Below are 26,399 nucleotides of genomic sequence, written 5' to 3' on the forward strand. Positions count from 1 at the left end.
TTGATATTCCATTGGGGAATATGATAGAGCTCCCCTGGCTAGGAACTCAGCACTCCTTCATTGGGTATTGACATGGTTGGTAGAGTTTCACATGACAACTGAGGGAGTGCTGAGTTCCAGTGCCAGGGAACTTTGTCATACTCCCCAATGGAGTGGCAAAAATCTCCCAAGTGCAAGGGCAAAGACCAGTGAAAAAGGATAGTTCAATGATAGGTCCTTGATACTGATGACTATGGTTATGAGCCTGTGTGCTTGAAATTTCATCTAGGCCTAGAGCTTCAGGGTACCTAAGAGTTAACTTCTGAGAGCCTCCATGTTCTCAAATGTGGCCACTCTCAAAGCCAAACTCAACATGTAAATGCATAACCTTCCCCCCAGCATGGGACATGACTCCTGGGGATGAGGCTCCCGGCACCAAGGAATTATTACCAAGCACCAGCTGGTAGTAAAAACAGACCTTGAGTTTGGGAGAAATGATAAAGACAAATCAGTTTATATGGCTAAGAGACCTCACAATGAGTCAGGAGGTCATCAGAGGGGTTGTGCTAAGGCACATCTCAGCAGGATCTCAGAGACAGCCAAAGTAGATACAACCCCAGGTAGTGGTGCTCCTAAAGGTACAGAGACACACAAATCTTGTGGTCATAACAGATGGCTCTGGAGTCCAGTGCCTTGCCTGTGGGCCCTACTTTGGAATTTGTGCTCCTGAGTCTGATGGAGTTGGACTCAGATGTGACTTCTCTATACATGCCTCTTCTGTCACTTTTACTGAACCTGTAGTTGGCGCTGCGGTTGGTGTATGCTCAGGAGACTTGAATCTCTGGACTGTCCATGTGCCAGCTGGGCCCTGAGCCTCAGCAGAGTTGCAGCATCTGCTCTCTGGTTCGTTGAATTTACCTAGGTCAGCTAACAGGAAGTGAGGATGGTCAATCACCATACAATGGACATTATATATCCTGCCATAACCCACTGAGTGGACTGGGAGAGAGTGTAAACAAAAATGTAAAATATAATCCATGCTGTATAGCAGTGCTACAAAATGTATTAATCAAATGTAATGAATGTGCCATCCTGATGGAAGAGGTTGTTGATTTGGTAGGAGTGGGGGTGGGGTGGGAAGTGGGGTATATGGGAACTTCTTATCATTTTTAATGTAACATGTTGTGTGATCTATGCATCTTCAAAAAATAATAATAAAAAAGAACTACTCCTGGTACCAAAACTGTAAAGTAAAGTAAAGTAAAATAAAGTAAGGTAAAGTAAAGTAAAGTAATATAAAAAAGTAAAGTGTAGGATGTAATTGGAAAACATAATGGGGAAAAATAATCTACATTGGCATCCTTTGAAGATCAAACTGAGAAAATGGGAATAAAATGAACACTTGAAATATGAATAGGAGAGTCCAAGACAGAAGGAAAAGCATGAATCTTCTCCCTACATGGACTAGGGCATGGTGTAATTAAGAAAATGAAAGCTGTGTGGTTGGGCCTTAGAGACCATTGGGAAGAATGATTTGAGAAATCCAATGGGGCAGATGGATGGAACAATCATGCTTGCAGTTGCAGACACTCTGTTCCTTGGGATGAGCATTGTCGTTAGTTGTCCTTGATGAGTCCAATGAACTGAAATGTTGTGTTGCAACTCTGCTGAGATTCAAGGCCCAACTGGCACATGGACAGACGAAAGATTTAAGTCTCTTGGACATACACTTATCAAGGATTATACTAAGTATAGGTTCAAATAAAAGGGTCAGAAGAGCCATGTTTAAGGAAACCACAAATGAGTCCAACTCTGTCACACTGGGGAACATAAATTCTAAGGTAATACCCTCTGGTAGGTCATTAAATTCCTGAGCTGTGTGCCTTTCCTATAGTGTTTGAATGTCTCTAGAGCCCTCAGGAGTCCTGCTATTTGAGGCACTAGTTACTGTAGCAATCAATCAATGAGATCTTGCTGAGACATGCATAAGCATAATCTCTGGAATGATATCCTAACTCACTCTGAAATCTCTTAGCCATAAAAACTCATTCGTATTTACCATTTCCCTATTTTAGTCAAGATCTTTTTCCAGGTGCATTGCTAGTCTGTGCTTGGTAATAATCCCTCAGTGCTGGGGAGGCTTATCTCTGGAAGGCATGTCCCATGCTCGGGGTGAAGGTAGTGTATTTAGTTAAGCTTAGAGAAAGGCCACCTTTGAGCAACAAGGAGGCCCTCAGGATAATATGGGGGTATTTTGGGGACATTGGAATTGTCCTGCATGATGTTGCAATGATGGATACATGTCATTATATATTTTGTTATACCTTAAACAAAATTGTGTGGGACAGAGTGTAAACTATAATGCAAACTATAATCCATGGTTGGTGGTAATGCTTCAATATGTGTTCATCAACAGTAACAAATATACTGCACTAATGAAGAATGTTGTTAATGTGGGAAAGTGTGGGAAGGGGAGGGAGTGGGGCATATGGGAATCCTCTGTATTTTTCATGTAACATTTATGTAATCTAAAGTTTATTTAAAAAATAAAAAAAAGAACCCCACATTATTCTTGTGGGGACTTGTCGATGCAGGTGTGATGTATTTATTAAATAATGCACAGTAAAATGTAAACTTAGGATTCCAGATAGATTCTGCTAGTGGAAAGCATTTGACTGATACTAGAAGATGGGAGAAAAGTAGAAGCCATTCTGCATCTGGATGTGGCAGCAGCAGTAACTCCAGCAATACCAATTGCAAGCTGTGACTTGAGCAGTGGCAGCAGTGATTGAAGGACACTCAGCTCTTGTTAAATGACAGAGATGGTAGCTCAAGTAGTATCACCTGTCAGTGTGAACTCTTGATCTCCATGGAGTGATGGTGTCTTCCTACAGTTCTTAGTTTCTGGTTAAAAACACAACTCACTTTTTTTCCTCCAACTTTTCTAACATTTTTTATCTATTACCATGAATGAAGTTCCTTTCTGCTTCAAAAACCTTGAGGATATCTGTTTTGCTGATTTTGTCCATTATCTAGGATCAATATTCTAGATTCTTGGAATTCACTTTTCTTGGTGTTTTATCACACTTTTCATGCAAGAGCTATGCAGACATTTGAGAGACTGATTAAATGTAACACTGGGGATATCAAAGACTTTTATGTGAGCTGTAGAATTACAATGTTTATTGAATTAAGCTGGGCCATGTCTCTCTTGTTAAGGCAATAGCTATAAAGAAGTGGAAACCTGAGAATGAAAATAATTACATTTAGGTGGATTTGGATGTATCTGAGAATTTTGAACCCTCATATTACAATGATTAGAAGAATAACACTTTCTCCTCTATTAAAGGAAACTAGACACTCCTTGCTTGAACTATCTAGTGTCATTGTCCTAATCTAACAATGACTATTCTCAATAGTCATCCCACCAAATATGCCCCAAAATAACATGTATAAATTCTCAACATTGAGGCAATAACATTCTACTCAAAGTATTGCAAGGTTTTGACAACTTATGTCAACAAAGTCTAGAGAGTAGATGAGAATGACTCTGCACTAGATCAGGAAGGATGGAGTCACATTAGACTGGGACAAATTTATTGACATGGCTAAACTTACCCAACATTCATTATTTAACGTGTTAGCCCAAGTATCTGTTAGTAGGTCAAGCAATTCATTTAATTGATTGACTGAACCCTTAAATTAGCAATGGCTAACATTTAATACCAGAAGTTTCTTGGTATAATATATAATGATGGCTCTTTGGGGTACAAATTGGAATCATCTGAAAGGCTTGCTAAAACAGATTGTTGGGTTCCACCACTAGAGTTTCTGTTTCAGTTTATCTGGGAAGATGTCGGAGAATTTGCATTTTTAACAAGTTCTTAAGTAATGGTGAGATTGTTAGTCCTTATACCACAATTTGAGAATCAGCTATGCAAGAAGAAAGGGCATTTCTTTCACCAGGAACATGTGAACTCCTTGGAAAAAGGGAGCAACGGCATCCATTAAAAGCTTTATAATGGATGTCCTCTGCAGGTCAGGAATGATAATTAGTAGCAACTACAATTTGAGTTGTGCTTCTCAATTTCAGGGGAATAATAGGATCATGGAATAGGAGGCCTTGTGGCAATACTTAAACACCAGAAACAAGATAGTATGTAGTTCATATAAGAGGCAGCAAGACCAGAGTGCTGATCCCTCCCCTTTTTGTTTGGCAGTAGCTAATGAATCACATTGTTCCAAGGAATGGAAGAGATGGAGAACCCATTAAAATATTACTTAATCTAAAAAGCATTAAAAAATCTAGGTCTGGTGTCTAGAACTCTGTCTTGAGTTACGACAATGGATCTTTGCAGTTTCCATACCTCAATCAGTTCACATATTAAGAGTAGGTTTATTGGCACAGAGTTCAAGTTCGTTTGCAATACTGGCATAGCAATATGGTAAATCATTGTTTAAAAGTTTGAGGAAAGGGAGGGAAATAACCAGACTTTTAGGAGATTACTAAACAATGGCTCTGATTTACCATAATCCCCAGAAACCTAAAATGCCACTGTTGTCCAACAAGTAGGAGTAGGGGCTTATCAAGGCCAAGTGTTTAATGGAATTTTAGTCTAAGACCTTTTGAAAGTGATCCCAGTAATTATACAGACATACCCCGTAGTTGCTTCCAAAGTTCCTGAAACTATGTTTGAAATAAACATTCTGGGCAACTAGTAAAATCCTCACAGTGGCTTTCTGACTTCATTATTATAAAGGGCCAAGTAGAAGTCACTGAAATATCGATAACTATCAAAATAGAAAAACAATTGTAACACCAGTCAGTGTTATAATCAAAGATCTGAAAGGTGCAAAGTAGTGATTCCTGTAACGTTTTTACTTACCTTGGAGTTTAGTTTCATAAAAGTTGTTGAAAGCAATATACCAGAAATGGGTTGGCTTTTACAATGGTGATTTATTAGGTTGTAAACTTATAGCTCTGAGGCTGTGAAAGTGTCCAAAATCAGGCAATGCTTTCTCTCTGAAGACCAGCACAGAGAAGCATCTGCTGGTCTCTCCCTTCTCTTTTGGGTTTTGTTGCTTTAGCTTCTGGCTTCTTCCCTCCTAGCTTCCATTGATTTCAACTCCTTGCTCCATGGCTTTCTTTCTCTGCTCCTACAAATTTTTCTCTGTCAGTTTCTGGGGATTCCTTTTCTTTTCTCTCTCCATATTCATCCTGTTTTAAAAGGACTCCAGTAAGAATATTAAGACCCACTCTGGATCACATCCTACTGGAGTAGTCTAATCAAAATGTCCCTTAACTGAAGTGACCTAATCAAAAGTTCCCACCTATGCTAGGTTCACATCCACAGGAATGGATTAACTATAAGGACATGATTTTATGGGATTCACTCAACTTCAAACTGTCACAGCTTACTTTTTGACTTGAGAAAAAGACCAATGGGTTCTGGAAAATAATTGTGCATTTTCATAAACTTAACCAATTGGCATCTCCAATTGTAGTTTCTGCTCTAGATTTTTTAACTGGAGTAAATTAGCACAGCCCTTAGCATTTGGCATGGAATTACTGAGTAGAAAAATACTTTTATTGTTTTGTTTATCAAGGACCATGATAAGTAGTTTGCTTTCATCTGGCAGTACAACTATAAACTTTTACTTTTATCCCAAGGCTATGCCAACTCTTTTGTTGTCTGTCATAATTTAGACTACAGTAATGTTGATCATTTTGTGATTCCAAAAGCATCTCACTCAATCTCCTCTATTGATGACATTATGCTAATTGGACATCATAATCAGTGTCCTGGTAAATTACTTGGTAAGACACTTAAATTCTAGTACAGAAGATACATTCTCAAAAGGTAAGAGGCATTTAATAAAGTTTGAGCTCATGGACAAATGGAAAGACAAATTTCACTTCCTATGCAAGCTACTACTAAGAAAGAGATGCAATGGTGGGTGGACCTATTAAGATTTTAGAAACAACATATATTTATTTATGGGTGCTTCTCTTACTCAGTTATTAGATAATTCTTAAGGATTTGAGAGGTGACAATAGTAAGAAAAGAATTTTGCAACAGATTCATTATGCACTGCAAGCTTCTTACCATTTGATCCTTATGATCCAATAGATTAGATGATGCTGAAAGTACATATGATAGATAGATCCTGCGGCAATCCCAGATAGGTGAATAACAGGGTTTGGGGAACAAATCATGTCTTCTTTAGAAAATAACTATCTTCTTATAGAAAAACAGTCACTGGCTTGCTACTGCACACAAGTATTATCTGTATCTCATATCATGGGACACTAAGAAGTAACAATACTTGAACTTATCTGAACCACCAGTCCCATGAACATAGCAACATTTCATCACCAAGTGGAAGTTGATATACAAAATTGGGCTTGAGCATGTCTTGAATGTATAAGTAAATTTCATGACCTTGGACTAATATGGCAACAATTTTTGATATATTGCTGAGTCTTTCAGCTCACTTCCATGATACCATGGAGTGGTGGTCTGCAAACTTTTTCTAGTTTTCTATTTTAGGCTTTGTGGGCCATATAATCTTGGTCACACCTTTTCATCTCTGAAATTGTAGTATGAAAGGAGCTATAGTTAATGTATAAACAAAAGAATGTGACTGCATTCCATAAAACTTTATTTAGAGAAGCCGGCAGTGAGCAAGATTCAACCCATTGGCCATAGTGTTCTGACCCCTGTCAAAGAAAGTACCTTATAATTAGTTGACTGAAGTAGAAAAAGTGACTAATTTAATAATAATAATTTACTAATTATTCTGCATAATATCCTGGGGTGAGCCAGAAGAGAAATGATCCAAAGTTATAGGTCCATTCCAGAAGGCCATTAAAGAAGGAAAAGGAATTCTCCCAAAAAGCAGAAATTCAAGCAATATTTCTCATTGATACTTTACCTTGTTGGAGAGATGATGTATATATAAAGTTCATAAACTTTAATAATTTCAGTCACCAACTACAATGAAATTAAATTCCAGTCTGAATTAGGCCAGACTAAGGGAAATCTTCTACAAGATCACCCCCAGACACCAGTTGAAAGCTCAGCAGCCCAAGCCACCTGTACTTCTCACCAACAATCATCCACACTTTAGGGGAAGATTTTGGTCAGGTTCAATAATATACTACAACAATTGTGAGAGCTTACTGAAAGCAGCATACTTGTAATTATAGTTTTATTATAGTGAATGGATACAAAAATAAAGAGGCAAAAGAAGAGATGTATGGGACAAGGTCTAGAAGGGTTTCAAAAGCAAGCTTCCAAGTCCTCCCCACATGAGTCAAGACGCATCATCCTCTGGGCAAAGCAATGTATCTTATCAATCGTGGAAGCTCATATGAACTTCAAGTGTCCAGAGTTTAAATGGGGTTTCATTAAGTAGGGTGAAATAAATGCTCACCTGAACGCAATCTCCAGTCCCCTCCACTCCCAGAGGTCAGGTTGGCATGGCATAGATGAAAGTCCAACCCCCTAATCACATGGTTGCTCTTTCAGATGTGGCCAATCCTTACTTTAAGACTACAGGTATGGCTGGCCCCACCCTATAATATCCTTTGCATATGAATTATCAGTTATGGTCCTGGGCCTACCATGAATAGCAAAAGACTCTCCTTTATATTGGGAAATTCCAAATATTTAGAAGTTTTCTCCCTGGCAGCTGAGACAAGGGCCAGACCTCTCTTTGCAGACCAAATTCTTTATTATACAAGGGATCTTGTGTAAAAAACAGGTTGACAAGTTGTTAACAAAGAAATCTGTATTTGAGGTATATGGATGGATAACTTAAGATAGATATTAGATGTGATGATATTTATATTGCGTGTAAATAACCAACAAAGTACATTTAGAGCAGAAGAATCTCGAAATAGCAAGGAAATAAGATAAATCACTTTGTTGAGGTTAGTCAAGGTCAGTCAATCTCTTTCTTCAAACTGGTGCTTGCTCAATGGCAAAGTGGGTATGGCATCAGGGATGAAGTCTATGTATGTGACCAACCACATGGACTTTTCCTCATGAAGACTAATCTGGCCACTGCCCATGGAAGAAAAAGACCTGCCAAGAAAAGAGACCAGTGTAGCCAGCCATCTAGTGGCAGGCAGATTACATTGGACCTCTTCCCTCATCAAGTAGATAGTGGCTTATCCCAACTGTTCAGAAACTTGCTCACTATGAACACCACTTCTCATACAGCCTCTGCCAGAACTTCCAAATGTGAATACATGGAAGCCATTTTGGGTCATAATATGCCACAAAATGTTGCTTCTGACAAAAGAACTAATGTGACAGGAAAAGAAGTATGACAATGGTTTAGAACCATGGAATTCATTATTTTTCCATTATCTGTAAGTAAAACTATGGGCAAGATAGTCAGGAGTCTCTAATTATTGTCATAACTAAAAATCAGGATTTAGGCCAGAACCTGTTTATCAAAATTCCTTCCCACCTACAACTAAAATCGTTCCTCAACTTGTTTTACAGATAGCTGAGCTTGGCTGTAAGTTATAAACTGGAGCATGTGCAGAAACATAGATTCTTATCCTTTGGGTGACTCCTGAGATACTAGGAACAAAAGTAACCTTTCTCAAAACCAAATTTATGGCAGTGAGGAAACATCAGAAGTAAATAAAATGTAAGGGGTCCATAGCCATAGTAGTACCATATATAGGCAATCCTATAAATGACCAGTCAGAATATACCAACCCAAATCCCTGTCATCCATCCTTCCTCCCTTTATCCTTATCTCATAAAACTCCCTTAGTCCTCAGACCAAAGAGAGAGATTTCAACTTGTCTCCTGTCTCCTTGCCAGTTGACCTTGCATTAAAACATTCTTTTCTCAAAATCCTGGTGTCAATGTATCTGTGTGAATCAGGCAGTAAGTCCATTGCTCAGAAACAATTTTGGTGACCCAGATGGGACCTTAAATTCTCAGGACCACTTGCCTGAAGTTCTGTAGCCCCAGTGGGGAACAAGTACCCTCCTCACTGACATGGTGTGGTGTCACCTGGACCAGTCTGCCTGGAGGTTCATCAACTGGGGTCACCACTCCTGGCTGCTGCTTCAAATCCAATGGTGCTTCCTGCTATTTTGAGGAAAGAAATGATTCTGGGAACAGATGTCTTCTGGGTAAGTAAATGTGTATGAACAGCTATTATTTTGTTCTATGTCACATAAGATTGTGGTTTGAGTTCCACATTTTGGGGAAGATTTAACTTTGGGGTTTGAATCCCCTTATTAAGAGGTCAAGTTCCGAAAAAGTAAAAACATTATAGGAGAATTTAGCTGCAGAGGTACTCATAACAATGTAGATTATTTATTTACTGGATTAAGAGGTATCTCTATACTGGAAATTTCCATGGCAATTTACTTTTTTTAAAAAAGGAAAAAAGAGGTTCTTTTCTGACTGTGAGCAGTAGGGACTTAATACTGGTAGGCACAGGTCAAGCAGTTAAACACTACCAGAGTGCCCATTGCTTTTTAATGAGAAGCCTCAGTTTCTGAAGAACAAGTCTCCTGTGCTAGGTCATGGACAGGCAAGAATAACAATAGGTTGCCTGCCACCCTTAAGCAATTTCCATGCAACTAGTGACAATGGGTCACAGGTTGGATAACAGGCTGTCTATCATATAAAACAAGTATCTCATGTAAGGCATACTATAAAACAAAACACTGGCCAAAATCCTTGAAACATGCCCTTAGGGTGTAAGGTTTTTATTTTATTGCTGACAGACAGACTTATCACCATGGGTAAGGCTAATAGCATCCTGGACTGTAGTCCTTTGGGATGTATTTTACAAAATTGGTCTGAGTTCAGCTGTGAGTCTATGAAAAGGAAAAGGGTTCTTTTTCAGTTTGGCCTGGCCCCTATATAAATTAGAGTCAGGGGGACACTGGCCAGAGAATGGATTCTTAAACAGTAACATCATACTGCAATTAGATTTGTTTTGCAAAAGGGAGGAGAAGTGGGACAAGATCCCATATACTCAGTTTTTTATGTCTTTAAGTCAAAATAAGAGCTTGCAAAAATGTAAAATTATGATTCAGAGGGAAGGGACTCAAACAAAGCAGGCTAAACCTGAGTCACTCAACTAAATCTTCAGTTAAACCTGTGCTGCCAGATTCCAAACCAGATGATGATCTATTCCTACACACCTGATTCCTACTTCAGCACCCCCACTGTATACAGGGGAAACTAAAATAAAAGATACTTAAATAAAAGATACAAATTGAAAATAAAAAATACAAAGAAATCCACAAACTCTCCAGAGGCCACCAATTTGGCCTTATACCCTTCTTTGCCTACTAGTCAAGGAGAAATGGTCTCCTCATCCCTCCCCTGGCATGATACTCAATTTGGCCAAGAGAATGCTCAATCCCAGGCAGGGCAATTTCCCTTCAGACAAGTACCTTTGGGAGTAGATAGTCAAGGTAACCCTAGAGGGTTTATATATAGACATTCTCCCTTCTCTACCTCTGATTGATATAATTGGAAAACAAAATTGCCTTCTAATTGAGATGATGTAAAAGATAAGGAGAATCTCTTTGCTTTCATTTTTTGCTGCATATAACCCTACCTGGGCAAAGTTTCTGGCTCTCATGAACACTCGCCTCCTGCCTGAGGAAAGCAGGATGGTTTTGGAAAAAGCCTGCCAAGAGGCCTATAGATGGCATGAATTGACACCCAGCAACTCAATTCAGATATCAGCAGCATTAGTTACCCCAGGGGCAGCCCAGATGGACCCAAGGAGCCTGGGGACAAGTTAGAGTAGACCATTATAAAGGATGCATCATAGCAGTGGTGCAAAAGAAGGTCCTAAGGCCAAAGAGGTTTCAAAAAGTTCAAGAAATACAGCAAGGACCAAAAGTAAACCTGTCCATTTTTCTCAAAAGAGTGTTTGACACATACAAACAATACACTGACCTGGAAGCAAGCACCCAGATAATATGAGGCTGGTCAATATGACCTTTGTTACTTGAAGCACTCCAGATATAAAGAGAAAATGTCAACAATTGAAGGAGGGATTAGGAATCCCTATGTCTCAGTTAGTTGAGATTATCTTCAAGTTCTTCAATAATCAAGAGAGGCAAATGAGATGCCAAGCCATGATCATAAACCTACTAGGACATTCTATTGGGACTGAGAAAAAGCAAAATAAGTTAGGACAAGAGACCATGGGTAAGATCCCCAGCGCCCGCTGCCACTATCTGAAAAAGCCAACACGCTTTAGGGTCTCAACAGTGTGCCTACTGTAAACAAGAGGGGCACTGGAAACTGGAATGTCCACACTGCCCAAAAGAAGAGGAACCAAGAATTACTAGCAAGTTAGACTATGAGAGTGGGAGCAACCTGGACTGACAGAAATCAGGGGCACCTTTCAACCCAACCACTCACATCAACATTTCCCATGAGGAGCCCCAGCTGTGATAGAAGAAAAGAAACTTATGGACTTTCTGGTAGACACTGGAACTATTTATTCTGTTTTAAATAAAAAAAAAAAAACACAATGGTCTTTCTCCCCCAAAACTATGACTATTACTGGGGTTTCTGAGACCATGGTCCATCAACCTTTCTTACAACCCATTGAATGTCAACTGGGGGACACTGAAGCACAGCTTTCTTTATATGTCTGAATGCTCTGTGCCACTGCTAGGACAAGACCTATTAAACAAACTAAATGCTAAGGTGACTTTCTCTTCAGAAAAAGTAAACATTGAGTTCCTCCTGGTCAGGCTGAGCTCTTCAATCTGCTTTATTACACTTGGATGGCAAAACCCAACTTGAAATCCCAGAAGAAATTCTTCTGAAGGTGAAACCAGAGGTATGGGCTGACAGGATGACAAGTAGAGTCCAAACTCCTGAACATATCAATACAAAAGCTTGCTCCAATTTTAAATTCCCTCATTTAAAGTACTACCTCTTGAAAAGAGAGGCCAGAGAAGGCATGACGTCTTTAATAAATTTTTTTCTCCAATATTTGTTCATTCAACTTCGCTGGTCTCCATACAATATTCCTATTTTGCCTAGTCAGAAGCCTGGTACTAACAAATACAGATTTATGCAGGACTTCAGGGCAATTAATCAAGTAGTAGAGGATATTCATCCAGTGATGCAAAACACACTTTGCTTACGACTCTATCTGGGAATCTTTGTTGGTTCACAGTATTGGACTTAAAAGATGCTTTCATCCACGTACTTATGAGCCCAGAATCCCAAGAGCAATTTGCTTTTGAAAGGGAAGATCCCAAAACAAATGTAAAGCAACAATATTGCTGGACTGTGCTCCCACAGGAATTTTAAAATGCCCCATTCTATCTAGCTAAAGATCTAAAGGAACTCCAACTTCAGAAAGGAATTTTTCTATAATATGTAGAAGATACCTTGATTGCTAGTACCACCAAGGAAGCAAGAGATCAAAATACTGCCCTTGCAGGCCAAGGATATAAAGTCTCCAAGAAAAAGCCCCAAATCTGACAACCTTCTGTGAAAATCTAGGTTTTAAACTGTCAAAAGATCAAAGAAACATGTTGACAGATAGCAGAAAAGCACAAGGGAGAGTAGCTATACCAGCCATCAGAAGTCACCTTTGGGGTTTTAGGGATGGCTGGGTTTTGCCATATCAGAATTTCAAATTTTGGACTTATCACCAAACCTTTGTATGAGGCCTTTAAAGGCAAAGATAATGAGGCACTAGTTTGGACTGCTCGATGCCAGCAGGCATTCCATACTATTAAGGAAAAACTTGTAACAGGTCTGACACTTGATCTTCAGACATGAGAAAACCTTTCATTCTGTTTGTTTGTTAATGGTGAGGAGTAAGCCTTGGGGTAAATGACACAAAATTTAGGCAGTACATGAATGCTGGCTTTCTACTATCTAAACAATTAGCCTTCATAGATAAAGTAACTCAAGAAGTAGCCAGTGCCTTAGGAATATGTTGGAAGCTACATGCTTCATGGAGGCCACAATCCACAAGGAAAACAGAAAAGATGAATCATACTTTAAAAAAGATTCTAACAAAAATCTAACAAAAGACTAATTTAATTTGGGACAAAGCATTGCCAATTGTACTCTTAAGGGTGAGAGTAGTCCCCAGAAGCAAGCTCTAATTGAGCCTTTATAAAATGTTATATGGGAGACCTTTCCTTAAGACTAACTTTTATTGTAATCTAGAAAAGAGTCATATTATAAAAGAGCTAGATGCTGTAAAATATATACAATCTTTAAGTACTACTCTGCTGTTCACCAATATGCTTCCACCCACCTTATGGTTCCCAAACATGTACCCCTCCACTGCATAAATTTAGGAAACTGGGTGCTCCTTAAAACATGGGAAAAAAATGCTTGGAAGATCAATTACAGCCTCAATAGAATGTAGACTATGAGATTTTATTGGTTACTCACTCTTTCATTAAGTTACAGAGTAAAAAACAAAGGATTCATTAATCCCTGAGTGAAACTGGTACCTTTTAACCACCAGACTGTCCCAGGCAGATCTACAGGAACCAGACAGGAAACAGTCTCCACAAACAATGAAAATTAGCAGGATCGAATCACCCAAACATAGATGGGCCCCAAAACCTACCAATTTGACTATGTCTTCAAAATACTTACTTGAACTTATAACCAAACTGAAACTATTCTTTAAAAGAAAAACCACCAGATAAATAATGATTGAAATTTTGTGTCTTAGCCTAACTATATTCTGCTTTACTATCATTTTATATACTAATGAGACTTTGTAAACTACCCAATGGATTTAACCACTTTCTTTGTAATCATTAGAACTTCTACTCCTTCAAATACCCTTAGCATGAATTCCCTAAAATTTTAGGACTGATCCTCCTCCTTATTCACCAGCTGTAGCAGTTTGATGTTATTAATGAATTCCAAAAAGAAATATTGGATTATATTTGTAAACTGATCTTTTCCTCTCAGCATATTAGATAATATAGGGTTCATAGGTTTACTTGATTAAGGAATTATGTAAACCTCTTGTGCCAGTAGGGCATTGGGTCCCCACCCACCAAAGGGTTGGGACTCACAGATAAAAGTCATGGCAAAGGGCAGAGTTGGAGGGCTTTTAATGTTGGAGTTTTGATGTTGGAGTTTGATGCTGAAGTCTTAAGCTGGAGCCCTGGGGAGAGAGACAGAGCCATTCACCTGATAGTCTAGAGCTGACCTTGTGGAGGGAAGCAAAGCCTAGAGAGCTTCACAGTCTACAGCTGACCTTGTAGAGAAAACAGAGGAGCTGAGCCCAGAGGAACCCAGGAAGCCTAAATTGAACCCTCACAGATGTCAGCAGTCATCTTGCTCCAACACGTGAAAATAGACTTTGGTGAGGGAAGTAACTTATGTTTTATGGCCTGGTATTTGTAAGCTCCTACCCCAAATAAATAACCTTTATAAAAACCAAACAATTTCAGGTATTTTGTATCAGCACCCCTTTGACTGACTAATACACCACCTTTCTCCTCTGATCTTTAGTTACCCATCTCCACATTCCTATATAGAATTAGTTCAGAAGATAGCTAAAATAACCAATAAATCACAATGTTGGTTCTTCCTACACAGCAGCAACTCCAAGCCTAAGCCCACACTTATTGCTGATCCTGTCCTCTACAAGTCTGAATACTTCTCAATGGCACATGGAAAGACTATATTTCTTACTCATGGAAAGGGCCACTCACTGGGGAATTGAAATCTTCTTTCAGGAACTTCCTCACCTGTCAAATACTGGGAGTTCCCAATAGGTAATGTTAAAATACTTAATCACAACTTCTTACTTTGCATCTATATTTCTGCTCATAATTTCCACTTACCATTTCTTCAATGGAGAAATGAAACTTTCATTCCCTTCCCTGTGGGTCGTCCAAAGAACAAGGCCACCTGACAAATATCATTAGGATGTATCCTGGCAAAATTCTGTAACTATATCCTAAAATACCAGAGCTGGGGATCCAATCAATCTAAAGCCAGTTTTACTAACACCTTTCTAGAATAGCTCAACTTACCCTTAACTCAGCACTATTGGTAATGACAGACAAGCCTTTCTTCTTTTTTTTTTTTTTCTTTATTTTTTTAATGTTACATTAAAAAAATATGAGGTCCCCATATACCCCTCACCCCCCTCACCCCACTCCTTTCAATTCAATGGTAAACTTATCTCTTTATGGCTGCTCTACTATCTACTCCACTTAGTACCTCCAAACACGAGGACCCCTCCTACAAGCTATAAACACTAGGTACCTTTCCCATTCTTATTCCTGGACATTAATAGTGCAAGAAGTAGTCTTTCCCAATACTCCCTGCCAAGTAAATATAATTTATGGAAATCTCTACCACAACCCCTCCCTCAGAGGAGATTGCTCTTCTGATTCTCTAAATGTAAACATCCCTGATGACTACACTGGCCTCTGCCTATTATCCTAACTCTTTGACTTGTTGACATGCCAACAAGTCAATATTTGAGCCCCTTGTGAAACATTGTGAAAAAATACTTCAGACTCAACTCCCAGGTTTTTATGCCTCTATCTTTATCCTTAGAAGGCACAGGGTATTTCTGGATATGCAGAGACAAAATATATGTGCCTCTCCCTTACTCCTGGCATGTAATCTGTTGCCTTATCTCCCTAATGCCAGATATATATCATCACAACAAACTCAATTCTTCTGTAATCCTAAGTTTAGGATCTCTTATCTCCTATCAACTTTTCCCTCCAAAACAACCGAAGATCAACACACTGCTCAAACACTTGATGAAAAACAAGGCACTGGCTATGTCACCCGTGTCTATCCCTTCTTAGTTCTGACTATTTATAAAGCACTTGAGTAAAATAAGAAATCAATGAATGTATCTGGAACCTGGCAAGAAGTCCACATGGACATTGATACCCTCAAGATAGACACTAGACAACTCTCATGAGATTCTGTCATTTGGAATGAGATTTCCTCCAGAAGCCAGAAGAAGCTGCAGATATTTATCAAGGATTTTATAATTGGGCCATCCCAGGAGATTGATGAGTGGGATAATCAATCAAAACAGCAAACAGCTGAACTTCTCCCATGCTATTAGCAAAGTTTAATGGTTTAAAAAGCAAGCACAAAGACTCTCTTGCTTTCTCTTGCCTTCACTCTCTCCTGGTGCCTGTCCTGGTGCCTGTCTGTGTGCCTGTTCCTGCCCTCTGCACCCTGATCTTGCTGTTCTTCCCCTGCCATGATGGCCATGCAAGTAAAACCTGGGCATTTATAATGTGTAATGGGAAATCATAGTCTGTAAATCAGCCGACTTTATCACTTTTCAGCCCCTTCCTCTCTACCCAGCATCTGTGATCTGTTATGTTCTCCCATTTCTCTTCCCTCCCTAGCTTAATAAATTACTGGCCTAACCAACCCAATGTGCTATTGAAATTCATTTCTGCAGCATAGTCAAGAACCTAGACAAAATATGGTTACATTTAGACTTAGAAATGCCCATTAAAAATATTTTCATTAGAAGTCTATAATGGGTTCAACTGTATCCAACCCTCCTTCCTTGTACTACAAAGACAACATCTCTAGCAGAAATGGATTCAGTTGTACTTAATCTAGCCTCCTGGAACTACAAAAACAGGTAATATCATTAGCAGAAACAGTCTTCCAAAACCGAAGAGCTTCAGACATTCTTGCCATTGAGGTCAGCACCTGCACAATTCTCAGCTAAGAATGCTATTTCTACATCAACACGTCTGGGCTAGTTGTTCAAGATATAATTAAACTCTGAGAAATCACCACCTCACTCCAAAATTTTGGACTTTCTAAGTCATTTTGGGACCACCTCATGTCCTTTTCTGATCTTTTCTCCTAGTTCCCTGATAGCTTAGCCAACCTTCACCAGACTATTTTACAAGGCCTGTTTATTCTCTTTCTTTTTTTCCTTGGAATAGTCCTCCTTTTCAAATTAAGTTCCCAACTAATTTTTTGACACTTTCCACAGGTAACCAGCCACATATTATATGCCCAAATAATTTCAACTTCAGGGACCCATGGATACATCAAACTTCATGCCAAACAATTCCTTTCCTCTGGCCATACAATACCCCTAATCAGCATAATGTAGCAGAGTTGTCATTGCTCCAAATCCCTTGTGATTGAGGAATGCTGAAACCTCAAGGGAGAAACTGAAATCATGGGCAAGATAGCTGGGAATCCCTAATTATTGTCATAACTAAAGATCAGGATTTAGGACAGAACCCATTTATTAGGATTTTTCCTTTTCAATAATGAAAATCTTTCCTGAACTTATTTTATAGGCATCTGAGTTTGTTAACCAGATCTAATTAATCTAATTGTTAACCAGAGCATATAAAGAAACAGATTCTTATCCTTTGGACAATCCCTGAGATACTAGGAATAAAAATCATCTTTCTTTCTAAGAGCCAAGATTATGGGGATGAGGAGACATTGGAAGCAAATAAAATGTGATGTGTCCCTCAATAAGGAAGATCTAATCCAGGAGCATTTTACTACTATTTATAGATAGTTCTATAAATGACCAATCAGAATATGCCAACCTGAATCCCTATTACTGTTCCCACCTTACAGTGTTCCCATCCCATAACACTCCTGTCCTGGTTTGAGTCTTTTGTGGACACAAGAAAATTTTGTTCTTAAGTGAACTCATTCTTGTACATGTAAATCTATTTTATGTGGGACCTTTTGGTTAGGTTCAGTTAAGTGGTCTTTTGATTAGATTACCACTGACTAGAGTGCTTTAGTTAAGGACCTTTATTTAATTTGCAGGGCCCAAGGTGGGCCTTAATCCTTTAAATGGAGTCATATATAAATGGAGGAAAATAGAAAAAAAGTTGTTGCCAGTTTTTACCCTGCCTTGTTCAAAAAGTCTCCAGAATTATCTACAGCTGCAGGAAGACAGAAAACCTCTGAAAGGCTGAGATAGAAGCCAGAGGCTGGAATCAGTGGAGCAGCCTGAAGCAAGAGGGGAGAGACATTCCATGCAGCTGATTACGCACAGCTGAACTTGGAGAGACAGTGAGCCTGGAGGGGAAGGCAGGGACCTTGGCAGAGACTGGCGTCCATTTTGTTTTGGCATGTGGCAGGGCTCCAGGATCGCCAGCAGCCGATGTTGATGAGAAATAACTCCTTCTGATGCTTTTATTAGGACATTTTTGCATCCTTAGAACTGTAAACTTTTACTCCAGTAAATCCCTATTGTAAAAGGCAGTCCATTTTTGGTAATATGCTCCCAGCAGCTTTAGCAAAATAAAACATCCTGAGACTGGGGAGACAGATTTGAGCTTGCTTCTTGTCTCCTTGCCAGTCTACCTTGAAATAAAACTTTTTTTTCTAGAAATCCTTGTATCACAGTATTGGTTTCTGTGTACATTTGGCAGTGAGCCCATTAGTTGTCAACAGAAGCAGTTGTCCCTATAAAATGTAGAAATAGCCCATCAATGAATCAGTTATGATGTCTTGTGGAAGGCAATATATTGGGAGGTGAGGTGCTGTCCTATAAGATCTGAAATTTGGTGTAAACATGGTGCTATTACTCCCATGTCCATGTTTTATAACTGGATTTCAAAAAAGAGAGCTGAGGAAGAGATGATAGGACCAAACTTGACAGAATTTCTTTAAGGAAGGCTCAAAGCCTATATTGGAAATGGTCAAATTTGATTTCAATACATTTGCTTACAGGAAATTTCACAGAGACTCTTTAAAGAAAAAGTCTTTTTTCATAGGTGAACAGCTAGTGTGATTAAAAGACAAATGATTTCAAAATAAAATAAGCATAATGAAGCAGAATGGGAGTACTATTTTATTCAGCATATGTGAATCCCTATTAATACAAATTTAGAGTGATTCCAATACTAATAATTGTGTAAATGCAACAAGATGTTCTATTTTGGTTTATTAGTGAGTTCTTGGTAAAATACTACATTGGAAATTATATATGCCAATGATGGGTCTCCGTATTCCTGTCCCACCTCTAATACCACTAATCTTTTTAAAAAATATACTTTTTATTGAAGTGTATCATTCACACATGAACATGTATAAACAATAAGTGTATAGTAAAGGTTATGAACTTACAAAATAAACATGCCTAACATCATACAAGGACCCAATACATTGCCTTGCATTGTTGTGAAACATTTGCTACAAACTATGCAAGAGCATCATCAAAATAATACTACTATAGCCCCTATCGTATATTTGGTGTATTTTTTCTCCAGCCAACCCCATTTAAAATATATATATTTTTATTACAGAAGCTATGTCTTACAAAACAATCATGGACATGTGTAGAATCCATACAACACCCCTTCACCAAAATACCACACCATGGTAGAATATTTGTTACAGATTATGAGATAATATCAGCAGACTATTACTACCAACCATGGTCCATAGGACATATTTGGCACACTTTTTCCATTGCTCGCCCCCCTCCCATTATCAACATAGTATATCTTAGGCATTGATGCAAGAATATTACAGTATTGCTGTTAACCATAGTTCATTGGTCTCAATGGGAAAGCTTTCAGTTTTTCACCATTGAGCACAATGTTAGCTGTGGATTTTTCATATATGGCCTTTACCCTGTTGAGAAAGTTTCCTTCAATTCCCTATCTTTTGCAATATTTTTATCAAGAAAGGATGCTGTATTTTGTCAAATGCCTTTTCTGCATCAATCAATAATATCATGTGATATTTTTTCTTTGATTTATTAATGTGGTGTATTATGCTGATTGATTTTCTTGTGTTGAATAACCCTTGCATGTCTGGTATAAAACCCATTTGATCATGATGAATAATTCTTTTAATGTGTTGTTGCATTCAATTAGCAAATATTTTATTGAGGATGCTTGCATCTGTATTCATTAGAGAAATGGCTCAATAATTTTCTTTTTTTGTAATATCTTTATCTGGTTTTGGTATTAGGGTTGTACTAGCTTCATAGAATGAGTTTGGTAACATTCCTTCTTGTTCAATTTTTTGGAATAGCTTGAATAAGATTGGTATTAAGCCATCTTTGAGTGCTTGGTAGAATTCACCTGTGAAATGTCTGGTCTAGAGATTTTCATTTTGTGGAGCTATTTGATGACTATTTGAATCTCTTTACTTGTGATTGGTTGTTGAGGTTTTCTATTTCTTCGCGGGTCAGTGTAGGTTGTTTGTGCATTCCTAGGAATTTTTCCATTTTGTTTACATTGTCTACTTTTTTGGCAGAAAGTTGTTCATAGCATTGTCTTATGATCTCTCTTCTTTCTGTGGGATTAGTAATAATGTTCCTGTTTTCATTTTTTATTTCATTTATTTGGATCCTTTCTCTTTTTCCTTAGTCAGTCTATCTAAGTGTTTGTTGATTTTGTTAATCTTCTCAAAGAACCAACTTCTGGTGTGGTTAATTCTCTCTACTGTTTTTTTTTTTTTTATTATTCTCAATTTCATTTATTTATGCTCTAATCTTTGTTACATCATTCCTTCTAATGCTTTGGGATTAGTTTGCTGTTTTTTTTTTCTAGTTCCTCCAGCTGTGTATTTAGGTCACTGATTTGAGTTCTTTCTTATTCTTTCATGTAAGCATTGTGGGCTATAAATTTCCCTCTCAGTGCCACCTTCACTGAATCCCATAGTCTCTGATATGTTGTGTTGTCATTGTCATTCATCTCAAGATATTTATTGATTTCTCTTGAAATTTCTTCTCTGACCCACAGATTATTTAAGATTGTGTTATTAATCTCCATATATATATGTGATTATTCCCTTTTTCTGCTGCTTGTTGATTCCCAACTTTATTCCATTATAATCAGAGAAAGTGTTTTGTATAATTTCCATCTTGTTGAATTTATTTTGATCTGCTTTGTGACCCAACATATGGGCTATCCTGGAGTAAGTTGCCTGAGCACTAGAAAAGAATGTATATCCTACTGTTTTTTGGGTGCAATGTTCTGTATATGTCTGTTAGGTTTAGTCCATTTATCATATTATTCAAGCTCTCTGTTTCTTTATTGATTCTCTGCTCAGAAGTTCTAACAAAGGCTGAGAATGGTGTACTGAAGCCTCTAACTATTATTGTAGAGATGTCTATTTCTCCCTTCACTTTTGCCAGTGTTAGCCTCATGTATCTTGGGGCATCCTGGTTAGGTGCATATACATTTATGAGTGTTATTTTTTCCTGGTGAATCATCCCTTTTATTAATATGTAATGTTCTTCCTTGTCTCTAATAAGTTTTGCTTTTAAAGTCTATATCATCTGATATAAGTATAGCTACTACAGCCTTCTTTTTTTTGTTACTGCATGCATGAAATAGCTTTTTACAGCATTTCACTTTCAATCTATTGGTATCCTTGGGTCTAAGGTGGGTCTCTTGCAGACAGCATCTAGATGGCTCATATTTTCTTAACCATTTCACCAGTCTGTGTCTTTCGATGAGGGAGTTTAATCCATTAACATTCAATGTTATTACTGTAACGGCAGTATTTATTTCATCCATTTTGATCTTTGGGTTTTGCCTGTCATTTTCACCACTCTTCTTTTTTCACCACTCTTTTTACACTGTTAGATACAGTTACTGATAAAATCATTATTTCTAGACTGTATTCCAACCTTCTTTCTCCTGTCTTTTCTTTTCAGGTTGTAACTCTCTCTTTAGTATTTCCTGCAAAGCCAGTCTTTTTGTTACAAACTCTCTCAGTTTCAGTTTATCTGTGAATATTCTAAACTCACTCTTATTTTTGAAAGATAATCTTGCCAGATATAAAATTCTTGGCTGGCAGGTTTTCTCTTGCAATATCTTAAATATGTCATACCACTGCCTTTTTGCCTCCATGGTTTCTGATAAGAAATTGGGACTTAATCTTCTTGGGTATCCCTTATATGTTATGCATTGATTTTCTCTTGCTGATCTCAGAATTCTTTCTTTGTCTTTGATGACATTCTGATTAGTATGTGATTCAGAGCTAATCTATTCAGATTTATTTGGATGGGAGTACAATGTGCTTCTTGGACATGGATATCTATGTCCTTTGATACAGTTGGGAAATGTTTAACCATTATTTCTTAAAATATTCCTTTTGCTCCTTTTCCCTTCTCTTCTCCTTCTGGGACACCCATGACATGTATGTTTGCAAGTCTCTTGCTGTCATTTAGTTCCCTGTTTCCCTGTTCAATTTTTTCCCATTCTTTTCTTCATCTATTCTTTTGTATGTTCCCTTTAAAGGTTATTCCTTCAAACTCACCAGTCCTCTCTTCTGCCTCCTCAAATATGCTGTTATATGCCTCCATTTTATTTTTAATTTTATTTATTGCAACTTTCATTCCCATAAGTTCTGCTATTTTTCTCTGTATGCTTTCAAATTCTTCTTTGTTCTCACCCAGTGTCTTCTTAATATCCTTAATCGCTTTAGTCATCTCATTGAATTTATTAGGGAGATTTGTTTGAACATCTATGATAAGTTGTTGCAAGTCCTTTATGTCATTTATAGACTTATCTTGTTCCTTTAACTGGGCCGTATCTTCCGGTTTCTTGGCATGGATTGTAATTTTTTGTTGGTGTCTTTGCATCTGGCTTACTGGATATATTTATTCTGCATGAAGTTTCTCCCTTTAGTTTAGGGTTTTTTGTCTTTTCTCCCTTGCTGGTTGTGTAGTAGGGGTCAAGGACTTATTTGTTGCTATAAGGTATGAAGGCTGAAGCTGCCCATGTTGCCCCAGGAACTAATGACGCTTCTCCCACCTTTCTCCTCTGCCAGGGTTAGTAATAGAGCTTCAGCCATGTATAATAATCCAAGTTTTGCCGGACAAGACTCTCTGTAGTTTCCTAGAGAGACTGATGAAACTTTACACCTCTTCCTCCCCTACCTTGGGCAGGGATGGAGCACTAGTTTATGCCATGTGGGTCCAAATCGACCACACTTGACCAGGTAAACTGGCATAGCACCAGACTTTCTCCCTGCCAGGGGTGGGAATGGACCCTCTGGAGTAACCAACAATCTAATCTGTGTGGGTCAAATATGCCTACATTTACCCTGAGGAGCTGAGGTAGTAATGCCCATTCTGCCCTTTGGAGATGGCAATGAGCCACTGATGCCCAACAGTTCAGTCCCTGTAGGCTGAAAGTCCCTGCCATTGCCTAGATAGGATGAGGAAATACCAGCCCTCTCTTATCCTATTGAGTGGTGGGGGTGGATTTATGTACCCCCAACAGTTCAGTTCCTTTAGGCCAAGAATACCTGCCATTTCCTGGAGATGCTGTGGAGACAACAGACCCCCCTTTTTCTATTGGGGGTAGGGTGTGGATCCACAAGTACCCACCAGTCCATGCTATGTGGGCGAGAAGCACCTGCAGTTACCCAGTGAGGCTGGACAAACACAGTCCATCTCTTGTCCTACTGGAGTGGGGGTGGAGCCACAGGTGCCCAATGGTCAGGTTTGTGCAGGCCAAAATTATCCTGAGAGACTGAGGGAACACCAGCCCATTCCCATCCTACGGGGTGGCAGAGGTAGAAATGTACTTGAAGATGCTCAGCAAACTGGGTCATGTGGGTTGAAAAAGCCTACAGCTGCCCAGAGAGGCTGAGAAAACCCAGGTTTTCTCCTATCTTATTGGGGTGCAGGGATGCAGTCCAAGGTGTCCAGGTATTCAGTCTATGCTGGCCAAAACACCTGCAGTTGCCTGGAAAGCCTGGTGCTGGCTCTGCCAGCTTCCTCTCTGGTGGAGGTGGAGCTGGAGTCTAGACTAGGGCTGCAGTCCAATCTGTATGGAAAGAAGCCAGTGCCTACCAGGACTCTGATTTTCAATGGGCCCTACTTTCTGTCATACCCAGAGCAGAGTTAAAATGGCAGTGACTAGCCTCTTCCTGACTTGGACAGATTCAAGGTTTAGCTCTTCTTAGGAGCATAACTTTAGCTAGCTGAGTTTACTAATCAGTAGCTGGAGTCAGTGCCACACTATGTCTTTCTCACTTGTTTTTGGGAAATGGAGTTTCCAACTCCAGCCACAGAAGAGTTCTTGAGGCAGCTTGCATCACGGGCACAAGTCTCTTTGGCATGGGGGATTCTACTCACAAATCTTCTTAGTCTCCTCCTTCCATACTTTTAAGGACATTGCAGGATATTTGTCTGGTCTCCTGGGGTCCCCAAACATGTGCTTTAGATAGCTCTGGGTGATTACTAACTGCCCTGTAGAATGAGCTGACACTTGGAGCACCTTACTTTGCTGCCTCTTGGTACACTAATCTTCTAATAGATTATAATTGTTGATAGTTTTCTTTCTTTCTCCTGGTATGCTTACCCAACTGCTGTAATATTGAAGTTTTGGCAATTGTATTTCCTGCTTTTATTTTTAATTTTTATTGCACACGCTATCCTCAATGTTACAAGCATAGCTACCTCCATGCTCTAAGATAATGATAGCTTAAAGAATGATGAAGCACACATATTACCAGTTATAAATATCACTTTCAAAAAGTCATTGTGTTACACTGAATATCAAAGTGTTTCTAATCACATCTATAAATCTTAGCAATGTGATTAGACTATACAAGTCAAAAATAATGATTTCCATAATATGCTTAGAATTAGAACATAATAAAATACTCAATTTGTAAACTTACAGAACCTAAACATACAATAGAATTTCAAGCCAAAGAACAACACCATTTTTAAAATGAAGCTTTTAAAATAAATGCATTGCATGCTGTCTTTTACAATGATAGCTCAATTAACAAATATCCTGGAAACAGGACTCTTTTACAGAGAATCATTCAATTTGAAAAAAAATCATCAATCATGCTAAGTAGAGCTGCCTAAGATTCTAGCGTCTACAGAAAAATCCCTCAGCGAACCCATCTATATGTCTGGGCACAGCTGAAGATAAGTAAAGAAATTTTTTAAAATCCAGTCTAATATTTGTATTAGAAAATTCTCCTTGAAATGTTCTGCAATTTTTTTTCTGCAATTCCTAGGGGACTATTCCCAGAAATGGAAGTACCTAATGCTTTTTGCCTCCCCCTAATAAAATTAAGAAAGTTCTGTTAATTGGTGATTAACAATTATGGGAATAGTTCCCATAACTGTATCTCAGTCATGATATAAGATACTTATTTGAGAATTACCTTTTAATTCTAGTTTCTTCCAATTTTGTTAAGAAGCTAAGTGCCTAGAAATTTCTTGGTTCATTGTAGAAATTGTAAGCAATGAATGATAGGTGCTTTGTACATCTCTCTACCTGAATAAATAGCCATGAAGACTAATTCTGTGCTGAAAAAGAAATTATTGCAGTGGACATTGCATTTGGGAAGACAGAAACCATGATTTATCTGGCACTTTATCTACCATTCGGCTTTGGTACATGGGAACTATTTAAGAACAATTTATTAAATGAATTATTAAGAAATGTAGAAAAGGAAGAGCTCAATGTGATTTGAAACTGAGATGCAGAGAGTCAAAATCACTTGCCAGTGGTTCACTGGCTCCAGGTTTTTTTCATACACTTTAGGATCAATTAAATCAGTACAAGTGTCCAAGCTCCTTTATACTGCACAGTCTTAAACAGAATCAATCCAGTTATCTGAATCATGGACTGGAAATCTACACAGTAAATATCTAAGAAGTATGGGATAAGAGCTTAGGCAATATTGAGAAGCAAGGTGCTTTTGTCCTTGGTTCTCTCATTCTTTGCTTACTGATCTTCCCCAAATTTTTGGAAGTCTCCTCTTACACCTACCAGCCTCTTCATGGTGGTTCCTACATCTCAACAAGGTCTGCCTTCATTAGAAAGTGCTCTTCCTTCCAGAGTCAATTTCTTTCCCTTGCCTAAAGTTACTCAGACTTACTAAAAACCCTTTCTCGTGTAGATTGCTGTTAGAAAAGAATGTTTTGCACTAAGTTGTTAATGATGAGGGAAACAATGAACTCACCATAAATACTGGATTCCTAAAAAAAAGAAAGAAAGAAAGGAAAACACATACACGAGTTTGGGCCACTGACTTTATCACTCATTGGCTGCTAGGCTTTGTTAAATTCTTTAATTTTCTGGGACTCAGAAATCAATGGACCTAGGAACCCTGACACTGCCATACAATAAATTTTCCTTCTCATGAGAAGCTAGTGGAGTTAGTTAGCTGCAACTGTGACCTGTTTTGTTTAAGCAGGGCATGCAAAGGGCCAAATGTCTCATCCCAAGGAATTTCTTGCCTTGCAGTGAGGTGTAAATATGTAATATATGTAATTCTGTTATAATTCTCACTTTGAGAATTATGCTTGCTTTTTTTATTTTATGTATGTAAGTCATTTGGTATGCAAAATTAGTTAAAAGGATGTTGTAATGACACCATGGATCCTGTGAATAAAAAACAAATCTGGACTTAAGTAAGGAGAGA

Source organism: Dasypus novemcinctus, chromosome 9, assembly GCF_030445035.2.
Source record: "Dasypus novemcinctus isolate mDasNov1 chromosome 9, mDasNov1.1.hap2, whole genome shotgun sequence".
Taxonomy (NCBI): domain Eukaryota; kingdom Metazoa; phylum Chordata; class Mammalia; order Cingulata; family Dasypodidae; genus Dasypus; species Dasypus novemcinctus.